Source organism: Parasteatoda tepidariorum, chromosome 8, assembly GCF_982258835.1.
Source record: "Parasteatoda tepidariorum strain Cologne lab strain chromosome 8, Ptep-v5.0, whole genome shotgun sequence".
Taxonomy (NCBI): Eukaryota; Metazoa; Arthropoda; class Arachnida; order Araneae; family Theridiidae; genus Parasteatoda; species Parasteatoda tepidariorum.
Genome location: NC_141762.1, coordinates 34,675,455 through 34,688,299, shown reverse-complemented (window position 1 = coordinate 34,688,299; position 12,845 = coordinate 34,675,455).

The window sequence follows — 12,845 nt, the reverse complement described above, 5'->3', positions numbered from 1 at the left end:
ACGAAACTTTAAATTCGAATTATTGTGTTGCCGTTTATTGTTGCTCGATTTAAAAGTTTATTCGATGTATATTGTTAGCTGATATTGTTAACAAAATGTCATTTATAAAAGCGGAGTAAACTTTATGAGAACAGAATTTTATTGACTTACTAGGTGGCTAAGCCCCTTGTTCGCTACTGCTCATCAACCCCAATGATTGCTTCGCAATAATTGTTTTTTATTGGCCGAAAACAGTTTTTCTACTAAAGTTAAAATTATTCACTTAACATGTATGTACTAAAAGGAATTCTGTTTACTTCCGCGCTTGCGTCTCTACTTCCCACTTCCAAATAATACTATCTATTAGTATTATAAACATTTAGATCTCTTGGTAAACAGAAGTGATTTTTCTAACTATCATTTTTTAAAATAAAATTTATATTCTTATGACATTATATTGTTCAAACAAATTTGATGAGTTCACAACCATGATTTAAAATTTTTGCTATTAATAGCAGTACTGAAAAATAACTTCAAATTATTAGGGATACAAAAATATTTAAAGGAAAACAATACCTTTACGACTTTTGTTAATTTTATGCTGATGACAACCTAAACAATATGGAAATGAATGGGGGAAAACTGGATCCTACCACGTGATTTTCCGGCCAATATAAATGCGCCGACAACAATGGAAAACGGAGTTAGACCATTATGATTTTACGTTATATAGAGATATGTTAACATTTATGGAATTTTAAAACTGTTTGATTTCATTTTAGTGTTAACTTAAAATAATTGCCTATTTTATGAAACACCGAAATGTCCCACTAAATCCCTCACTTAAGAAATATCCATTACGTTTATTTAAAAGAGTCAACGAATTTTGAACTTCATAGTATATTTACACTGTATCAAATCAATATTTAAAACCATTTATTAATCCTTGGAATTTTCTTTGTCCCAGTAGAATTTTTGTTCTGTTATTCCTTTTTCTATTATGGTATGTAGAAAATTCAATTTGTCATGATGTTATTATAAAAATAATCCGATAAGACAAGAAAAATCAAGTAAACTCAGTTAACGTAAAAAAAATCCAATTATGTTTAGCTGTTATATTTATTTTTACTGTAAATGAACAAACTGGAAATGATTAGTGAAGGTTATACAAGTTACAACGTTAGGATTAAAATCAAATTGCTTAAACAATAAAAAGAATTTGATCATTTTAAATAGTATGTAAAATAAAAGCAAGCAAAGCATGAAAAAAATAAGAAATAAAAATAAAGAAACATGGCATGCCATATAATTTTAAATTTTCATTTGATTCGATTCACCTAGTGTTTATTGAAAACCATGGTAAACTTTGGGAACTAAATTTTTTCACATAAGATGCGTTTGTTTGAGACACTGTTATCGCTTTATTTTTTTTTCTCTGGAAGCACGTGTTGATGATGGAAACGAGTAAAAACGATTCTTTTATATTTTAGAAAAAAGTGTTATTCTTGCTTAATTTTTGTTATTAAATTAAATTAAAATCAGTTAAGGAAATTTCTATATAATTTTGCTAATATTTTCATTTATTTAATTTGAAATTTGGAATTGGGACTATACTTTTAGGCCTCTAGTACACTCGTAAAAGCTAAGTTTTGGGTTTTGGGGTCGTGTCAGAATTTAAATCCTCCACAATTTCGGAATCAACGCCATTAAATCGCCAACACTGCTCGGACAAGCTGGTAGGTCTCAAACAGCTGCAGGTCTCAACAAGCTGCAGGTCTCAAACAATGGCAGTTCAGTGAATTAATAATGCGTCAATGGACATCACACAAGTTTGGAAAAGAAGTCCATAACGAGAAATTTAAATACATACATTCTTCTGAGTTAAAAATAACATTTCCAGAGAATATAGCAATTTCTATAAAAGCTGTATTCAACTTTAATCCACCGCCAACTGTGACTTTTCGAACAGGCCATCTTTGATCCCGCCATCAATGGAATACAGAAGCAGAGTTAATATCCGCCATTTTATGGCCACCACAGTTTATATAAGGTCTCACGAAACACCTGCCGATTTGGACAAGGAGTGAAAAATAAATCTGAAAGAAAAGAAAAAAGAAGCTTCTTAAGAAATAGCCCTCAGGCATCGTCGATATCGCTCGCGTGCGAAGCTTTGGCATGCCAAAATGTAGTAGACTTCAGAACGAAACAAAAAAGTAAATCTGATGTCTTCTCAGGTAAAATAAATCAACAATAAAGCAGGGGAAAGCATCGTCTAAGCGTTTTATCACGTATCCTGTAACGCCTCTTTTGGCGGATGTGATGGCTTTTGAAGAAGGTTCTTCGCCAAGACGTTGTCGATCTTTCCTTGTATTTTCTTTATTGATGATCATGCATGTCCTTTTGTCTTGGAAGAAATTTTTGGAATCTTAGTGACGGAAAAGACTAATCACCAGTTTTGAAGCTTTCTGGTGGTCAAACGACATCATCCGTCTCTTTCGTGGCACTGTCCAGACAAAGAATGACACCAGTTTATCAACTGCTAAAAGGCCTTCCTTTCGTCTAAATCAGTTTTTTTTTTGTTGCCAATTTTGAAGTCTTCATATGTCAATTGATTAGTCATTTTCTGCCAATTTGTTGAGTCATTTGAGCTTAATTATGGCTTAAAGAATGTTAAAACTAATGAAATATATGGGTCATTCACATAGAAAAAAATAATTTTTTTTTTTAAACCGAAGTGTGTGAAAAATCTTATATTTAGAATAGATTCGTTCATTTTAATTTAACTTATTGCTCTTTACTACTGAACGATCAAGTTTTTTATTTCAACCTGTAAATTTGGATATCCATGGAATACAAATTAAGTGATTTTTTTTCGTATTCAGGTGAATTAGTTTTAAATTTACTAAAAATTAATTTAGTAAATTTAAAACTAACTCACCTGGTAATATACGAAGTGAAAGTGGAGACTAAAATGTAAAACATAAAATATGACATCCATATTGAATTAATATTCAGACCTTGAAAAAGAAAGTCAAGCATCACTGTCTGCGGTCAGTGAGTGGATATAACCACTTTGATCAGCCTGCGAAGGGACCAAGGGTGATCGGTATTGGTCCTCGGTAAACTCTTCTTATGTAAAGTGCTCGACATTGATCATAGATTTTCGGGCTACGAAAGCGGGGAGCCATTCCTTCTGCAGAGGATCATAATTGTGATTGCATTTCTTCGGATTATCCTTAGGGGTATTTCCCAGCCTGTCGCCAATAGCCCATTACACAACTCTAGTGCGACGTAAATAATGTTCAAATACGACTGCTAACGTACATCAAAATGAACACGATTGCGTATGTAAAGTGTTAAACATCTATAACGTATAGATTTAAATGAAGCAAGGGGCCAATAAAGGAATCACTGCTTTTGCTATCATTTCGTAATTGGTATTGGAATTCGTATATTTACTTTGTTATTGGGGTAAAGGGGATAAATGAATTGAAAGAGACAATGTTTTATGGTTTTGTTACTCAATTCATTGTAATAATGTATGTGTATGGAATTGAAAGTAATTAAATTGCTAAAAATGTAACTGTACTTTTTTTAAGGAAAAAATATTTAAAACCTTTATTTTATAAATAGTTTAAAGTAAAAGAAGTATAGTAATTAAAAAACTCGAATGCATATAATAAATAAATAATAACTTTTTCAAATGCCTTCGATTAATGCTTCGTAGTTTCAATAAAATGTCTGTAGTCCTGCCTTATTTTTGATTTCATATTCACTTTCTGAAGGAAAAAAAAAAACATAGTTGTAGAATATATATATTCTTAATTTTTAACTTATTTTGAAAAACACGATTTTAACTGCTTAACTATATATCTATATAATGTCAAACTATTATTGTTATGCGCAGCAATCATGGCACGAATTTTAAGTAACCTTTCAATTTTTTAATTTTTGTGATTTTATTAAATCACTGTTAAACAACTTAAGTTTTAACAGAGAAGTTCTATAGGAAACCTACCACGTCTTAAGGAATTGGCTTAAATATTCTTATTAGTCTGATAATTAAAGCATTCTTACGTTTAGTAGGGGGGAGGGGAAATACACTAAACATTGACTGTTACTTAAAACTGGAGGCAAAGTCATAGGCTCTGTAGTTTACATCGATATATCATATCATCATTGACCCGTCATCTAATTACTAAATCCGCCATGTTAACCTGTAATTAAATCTCTCTCGAGTATGGGTGGGTCCATGTAATTCATATCCGATTATATACACATAGCGAAAAACTACACCAGCAAGAATTATTTAAGCCGCAATAGGGCAATATATGCTCTATGTCTATTGTAATTCAATACACCGTTAGTTAAAAAAATTCGGTGAAAAACTACAAGCAGGGCAGGGAGAACAAGGTAACAGGACGATTTCGTTGTCATTTCATCTAGTTTCGTCATCCCTATGTTCGAAATACATTCCTCTACAAGCTGCTCAAGCGAATCTGTATGTGCATAAAAAAAGTCCCCCTTTTTGGACTCTATTACATTTTTTTTTCTTTCTTTTTGTTCTTTTCTTTCATGATCATCAACAGGTGCACGGATTTAGCTTGAGGCTACAGAAGATCTAGAGGAGACATTCGCGTGCGAAGCAACCCGATTTAATTTTTTTTCTCCATCCTATATATAAGGAGACTTTCCTGTTTCAGGCTTCTGCACGTGCATCAATTTTATTTGTGACGTCAAGTAAGATCGGACGCCACAATGTCGTGCCTTTTGATTTAAGTCTGTAATTTTTAACAGTGTCTATTCATTGTCTGAACAATTATCTTTTTATAAAAAAAACCGGTTGATTATAAACTTTACTAAAAGACCTGCGTTTAAGCATAACATGAGAAAAGGTTATTTTGAAAAGAACAAAAATTCATTGGAAAAATGTTTGTTTTTTATGTAATTGAGTTTAAATTATTTAATCTTGAAGTTATTTTTCATAAGAAATAGATTTTCGTTTAACAATTTATCATAATTATCGTTATTATTGCTATCGAGGGAACCTTTAAAATAATAATTTGAATTTGGAAATCAGTAATCAATTTACATTTATCAAAAATAAACAAAAACTAAGACTCACGTTTGGTTCTATTATTTAAAATAAAATTGTTTAGTGCTATAATTTTCGTTGAATTTTAATTTAATGCTTCATAATTTTTTTAAAAAAATATTCAATTAAAATAATAATGAAACTATTCATTTTATAATAGGTTTGAATTATTTAGGTTGGAAGCAATACTAGAGTTGAAGCATATTTAACTGAATTAATTGTAAAACACATCTTTTTAACTAGTATGTTATAATTAGATTGTATTTCCGAACTAGCGCTTATTATACATTTTTAGCGTAATTTAGCGCAGAGTGATAAATTAGGTGCTAATTTACAGATCTATGATTGTTATAGCGTTTTGTAATTCCGAAGAAACCTTTTAAATAACTTTAAATTATTAAAATTTATTATGATTTTAATTTAGTTTAATGTTCCTTTCTTAATTTTTCACAATTTTAATTTTAATTAAAATTGTGAGTACTAATGTCACAATGTCATTTACTTTGCAAAAGAAAATGTTGGCAAAAATGTATTTAATTCTTTCTTGAGAAAATATCTGCAACAATAAAATAATTCACTTAAATTCTTCAGAGACATTATAGAAGCCAAACACAATACAAGGACATAATCATTTAAAATAATTATTTAAACCAGATAAATCAATAAAATGTTAATGCATCGGAATACAGGGCGAAATTATATTTGATTGTAATTATAGACATTTTAGTTTTGTAACTTGCTATAGTAGGGGAAAAAATATTCATTTAAACTATTCACCCTGTTTTAATTAAAAGAAAGTTTAATAATAAGCTTAAAAGGTCTTGTATTTTAAGGCTACATATTTTGAAAAAAAGTTTTGTTATAAGTTAAAAAAAAAGTTTCGGAATAAATCGTCTAAAAATCAGTTCTAGGAATATAAAGGATGAATATTTCCTACAATTCTAAATGACGGAGAATCGGCGAAAAAGCTACCTGTGCTGCCATCTATTGGCAAAATTGTCCTTCAGTCCGAAAACAGCATTGGACGCAATTTTCCCACGCAATTCTACATCGGAGCCACGCCTAGCGCTCAGCGTGACCTCTCCGAAATCAGCCTAGGGCCTAAAAAAGTAAATAAATGAAACAAACGGCTAGGAAACACGTAACAAGAAATTAAAAGCAGGAAAAAAATGTAAGAATAAATTGAAAAGAAAAGAAACCCTTAAGCACTAATGAAAGTGCTAGACGCCAGGTGTAGCTTATTTTTGTTTTCCCCCCTCCTATTGAAATCTTGTGTATCCCGTAGCTTTTTAATAGTGTCTTTGACTATGATTTTAGACTAGAGGTCATGACTTTGATTTTTCTCTTAGGGTTGCTATAAAGTAATGCTTTAAAGCATAAAATAGCGTTTATTTCTTAATAAGGCAGACAAATTTTGCTTCCTGTTTAATCTAGATGAGGATTAGGAAGATTTCGGATTGTTATGAGGATGATGGAACAATTATTTTCTAGAACGGAAGGTGATTGTTATGGTTGGCTGGCTCAATTAGATAAAATTCGCCATCCGGTCACGCTTAGTCTTATTGGAGCTGATGATATTACATGGCATTTTTAAAAGATAATTAAGGCGTTATAATTGAAGAATAATAAGATTTAATTAATTTGTCAATTAATCGTATTGTTTATTGATATATGTACAAAATACATCGGATTTTACCGTGTTATTTTTAAACGATATTTTAAGCAATGCAATTAGTTTTATAATTGCACAGTTCAATTCTGATCCAAAATTAGAACTAGGTACTGAGAGTATATGATCTTTCTCTTTTTTTATTCTTTTTTTTAATTAAATTAAAAAAAAATACGAAAAAGTAAAGAACAAAATAAAAAGGTTTTGGATTTAAAATGTAAAATAATGTAAAAAATTAAGTGACAAGCAAAGATACATTAAAAAATTGTTCATAAGAACTTTATGTGTATGTTCGTATTAAATCTTTATGTATTTGTAAGCCTTTACGAATTATATTTTTAGTTCTTCAAAAGATTTAATCTCTTCAGTTAAATTTTAGACCCTAAGCCCCTGAAGTGCAATACTTAATGTCTCCTCTAGGTGTCTTACTTTTTCTTCGATCGATCTGCAATAACATTACATAATGAGATAATGCTGTAAAGCCGCATCAGGTTGTTTTGCCTCTAAACATAAATGTAGCCATCAAAATAAATTGTTAATAAATACGTATATTTAGTAAATAATCCCTAGAAACTGAAACTGCAGGATATTATCTGATTGAGAACTTTATAAGCTTCAAAAATATGCATAGATAAAGAAAAAAAATCGACATGTTTCAAGCGTTTTAAAAATGGGTGCCTATTTTTGAAGCTCTTGAAACATGACAACTGCTTTTTATTTCATGTTTGAATATTTTTAAAGTGAATGAAGTTTTCTATCGGGAAAATACGTATACCTTTTCCTTATAATGTTAAAATATTTAAATACATTCTATACTACGTTTTGTAGCGAATGAATTGGATTTAATGCAGAATTATATTAACGTAAATATAAAGCAATATACAAATCTATCGAAATTGAAATTTATGTGGAAACATTATTTAGACAAATAAGCATTTCGCCCTGGAAAATTTAAAATTTCATTCTGTTAGCTCTTCATGAAAAGCTAATAGGATTTTATTAACGTTAAAAAATCTCACTCACGAAGGCTATACTGTATTGTTAACTTATTCATTTTAATAAACAGACCGTATTGAGGTTATATATTGAAAAAATAATAGTTCCACTAAACTTAATGCATTTTAAAAACAATGTGATGGATCTAATATATTTTAATTGTTAAAGAAAATGTTATTATATTTTAGTTACGAATATATACAATTGTGGTTATACAAGAAAATAGCTTCAACTCATTAAGAAGCAATACAACTGAAGAAAATATAAAATTGTTTTAAAACATATAAAAAAACAGATCACAGATTAATAAATTATTTGCATATTATTTTTAATATATATATATATATATATATATATATATATATATATATATATATATATATATATATATATATATATATATATATTACGAAATCGCCTGCAATGAATTTATAAGAATCACTAAGCATTGCTAACAAAAAATAATATAATAATAAAGAAAAAAAACTAGAACGAATGTTCCTTATTTAGTAAATGTAAGAATTCTGTATTTATTTTACTTTTTCCACATTATTTTTTTAAGTGTAAAAAAAATGCCTAAAATAAAATATCGCAATCCTATGAATTAATAATATGTTTCAAACTATCATTTCACTTGTTCTATCATAGAATTAAAAAGAGGCAAATGACAAGCAAAACAGTCATGAAACAAGTATTGACAAATAAAACACAACCCCGAAATAAAACCCGTTACTGATAGATATTTTTAATTAGCAGAATATTCCATAACCTTGTCAAAACTGAAACATGATTTACTTTTCTCAAAATGCGCCAAAGAGAACAAGTTCGCCAAGATGAAGGAAAGAGAGTAAACAAATACACTACTTTAATAGCCGGTTTATAGTTTTAAAAAAAAAGTGTTGCCTCCACCCACGCATTCATAACCGTACAGTGGGTCGTGCGACCCTGTGTTCTCACTTTTTCCTTTCACAGTTTTGACCCGAACATTTCACCTTTATTCCATTAGTGTGTTACACCTAGTTCATTTTAAGTCTACATCCGACCATCTGCCCACTCATCGGAGAAGGGCGAGTTGCTGTGTGTGTTATGGAATGGGTGGTAGTGAAAAAGTAAGGGGCTTTTTCCATATTGCAATTTGAACAATATCGATACCATTCGAAAAATAGTAACCATTTAGGAAATTTAAGATTCTATATTGCATGAAAATTTCTAGCTTTTGATGCAGCTTATTACATGGATTTAATTTGCTTACGAAAGTTGTTTCAGATATACACGAAAATGTCAAAGTTAAACATTTGAATGGTACCACGTGATTTTTTAAAAAAAATAACTTATCGTGAGACTTTTATGAATCAATTTACTCAAGAAATACAATGTAAAATTATTAATTAAACTTATTAAATAAATTAATCAAACAAAAATAGTGTAAACATGCATTTTAAATCAAAATATTTATGCATGCCATTTTATTTCTCCTGCGATTCTTTTAAACTAGATGGTATACTTTAAATGATTTCTTTAAAACGTTCCTACGTTATGTCAATTCATATATTGAATACCAGCAATTAAATTTTAAACAGCTATCGTTTCCTAATTGCTTAGCAACTGATTATAACTGTTTATGCTTAAAAATTGGTATTTAATTTTATACTCTAGTGCAGGGCCGGATTTACGTATAAGCTAAATAAGCTGTAGCTTGGGGCCCCGAGATGGCAAGGGCCCCCAGATCTAACTTTTCCTTCTTTTTTTAAAGTTTTATTCAAAGCTGGAGCCCTCTGAAAACTAAAATACATTTTTTTTTTCCTTTTTACATTGGCGGACGCTTTTCAAAATCTAATAGAAGTGTTTACAAATATAAAATAATTGTTACTCTTCACTTTTCTAACCAAAAGAGCAATAAAAAGGCCTTTTTCCTGATGAAAATATCCTGTAGCTTTCGTAGCTACCAGTGATGGGAATAGTCCATGGATCCTAAAAAGCGGTACTCTAGACTCTATGGAGTGGTCAAATAGCCGCCTCAATTTTACACTGTGGAAAATGTTTTCAGCTTCTTTAAATTGCTGTGGGCTCATTTGTCCTTCTCCACAAAAACACCCTTTTGTCTGATTTCTGGGCAAAACATTTCTAGGACTGTGGGAGAATCTTGTGTTTTAAAGAAAGTGTTTTAAAGATCAGGACATGTATCAGGCTTCAATTTTTTTACTGCCACAAAATTTATCAGAGACAATTCGTTAGATTTCAATACGGGTTATGTTTTTTCTTTAATTAAATATTAAACATTAACTAATATTTGTCTTTCAAAGCTTTTCATTCTGTAATAACGAATGTCAAGCATTTAAAGTATCCAGTTCAAGAATGTCAAGTATCCAAATGACTTCATTTATTAAATTAAAAAATAAAAAAAAAATAATAATAAAATATCCGCAAGGCAGGTGTGTATATTTGGGGCTGATGATTATGAAATCTAACACAAAACTGTGAGATCGCTCGCTCTATTCCAGCTGATGACAGTTTTTAATTACTATTTCTTAACACTGAAAAATGCATTTCTTATTTATTTTAAAGTATGCATGTTAAAAACTAATAATTTAACAAGTATTTAAAAAACTAGAAAGCTACAGCACCTGTTCATTTTACACACTAACCCTCATGGTTGCTTCTGACTAATCATTGCAGATTAAGAGGAAAAACGGTTTATTTCCATCTTTTTATTCTACAAAAACTACGATTGATTTTCTATTTACATTTTGAAGATGACTAAAATTTGGCAAATCAATAAAATTGGTACCTCCTGCAGAGTTATTACCCAGTGAAGATGGACTCAAGGGTACTGAGTTCGAATCCCAGTGTTGACTGGTCGATACGAATTCTACACCCGGCTTATACCAGCCACTGTACCGAAGTAAAATGTCCTCAGTGATAGACGGATCATAGGTTAGAGTCCCCTTGTTGTCAGACTGACAGTGGAAAGCTTTTGTGGTATTCCTCATCATGTAACTTAAATTCTGGTCAGTTCCATCAAAACGTCCCCCTTCAAGACAAAAATTTCTTCCAATAACTGATCCTGGAGTTCCCTTGTGTTCTGAATTGAGTTTAATATTAGAAGTCTAATAAGTGGAACATTAGTAGTCGTAAACTCGAAATTGGGTTGACTGTTCAATGACTATTATAAAATAAACTAATAATTTGGCCGGGATAGCCTGTTTGGTAGGGCGTTGAACTCGTGTTCGTGAGAATGGGATTTCGAATCCAGCCGGCCGAAGAATACCCATGTATAAAATGGTGACTGGTGCATGTTAAATCTGCCGTGGTCACAAAGTCCTCTAAGTTCTCACAACAAATCAATACCTCTGGGTACTGATCCAATTCTCTTGTCATCTGGATTGAGTTCTAAATTATAAGATTATTATTCAATATTATACGGAGTTAAACATTTGTAGTCGTAAACTCAAAATTAAGTCGGTTGTTCAGCGGCGGTTATAAAAAAATGAAACTAATAATCAAATTGTATTTTCTTATGTTCTTTCTAACTCCTTGCTTATTTTTGACACACCTTCATAATTTCATGCTTTTAAGTCATAGAGCAGCAAAGCGAAATGCAACGTTTAAAAAAAAAGAAGAAAAAAAAAAACAATTTAGAAAAAAAAAAATCGCAAAAAAAAAAAAAAAATTTTTTTAAAATTCCAAATAACATATATTCAGAATTTCAAGAAAAAAAAACTCTGTTAAACATATAATGTTTCTTCTAACATGCCAAATCTTTACTCTGTTCTTAAAATGCGCTTATGATGTTCTTAAAATGAGTTTTTTTTTTTCTCGTTCAAAAAATATGTGCAATAATAGAAAGGCTCTACATTATAGTCCCATCACAACCAATATATTTAACAATCAAGCAATATTATCTAATTTTTAATAATATAATATTAATATTCAGCAATAAAAAATACGACAGTTTACTTTAGGTGTATAGAAATAGAATTGAACTTAAAAGGGCCCCATCATTTTCAGTAGCTTAGGGCCCCGCCAAGCTTAAATCCGGCCCTGCTCTAGTGCTTATTGTCTAATTCTTCTTTTCAAACTTTTAAGAAAAATATTTTATTCAATAAGATTTTGTTAACTGGCTTAAAGTAATTTATATAACGTAGAAATATGGTATAAAATATGATTGGAGGTAATAGATTTACTAAAGAATTGTTTTGAAGTTCTTTGGGTACAAATATGTGAATGATTTTTATATTTTAATACATTGGTTTGATTATGCATTGAACATGAAGTATGCTATATAAAGTTTGGAATTTTATTTGCTTTAAATATCAAGTTTTAGTTAGTTGTTTTATATTTATTCCTTATACAAAGGAGATACAACTGCTTAATTCCTTACCGGACACTTAATTGTGTCAGGAAAAGATGGAAGAAATTGATCTTAATCTTATTAAATGGCATGACATTAGAGTCTTGCCTTAGTTCTGTATATCACTGTATGTTATTTTTTGTCTCTTCAGTTTCAAAGCTTCTAAACTTAAATCATGATACTTTTAAAAGGATTTTGTTAACGATTAAGTTTCAATAGCTATTGTTTAAAATTAATTCCAATTTAATTTAGCATCTAAATATTATAATGGCATAAAAGTGGGGAAATTTGTAAGTAAGATGTTTTACGTTTAAATTAAGAGTAATATCAGGACAGTAATGCTATTCTAATTGAATGGATTTAAGGAATTTTGTGTTTTAGATTTTCAGTGGCATACAAATTTTGTCTCAAACTTTATGTTTCATTTATTTTATTTCATAAACGCTGTTATGTTTCATTTATTTCAGCTCTCTTCAACCCTTAAATGATTCAACACTTCTTGTAAATGCTTGTTATGATCGGCAAAGGCAATTTAAAAGTTTATTTCTTTTTCCTTCTTAAAACCAGTTCCTTGTTGTGGCTATAAACAAGGATAATATAATACCTGGTTGAACTGGAGCCTCCCGCGCCACGCGAACAGTCAAGGGTTAAAAGTGAATCCGTGCATAAGTGAGGTTTTAATCGAAGTTCAATAAATAAATATTTCAACCTGTAACCTACTAATAAGACACGTTCAACAAATAAAAATGAAAACT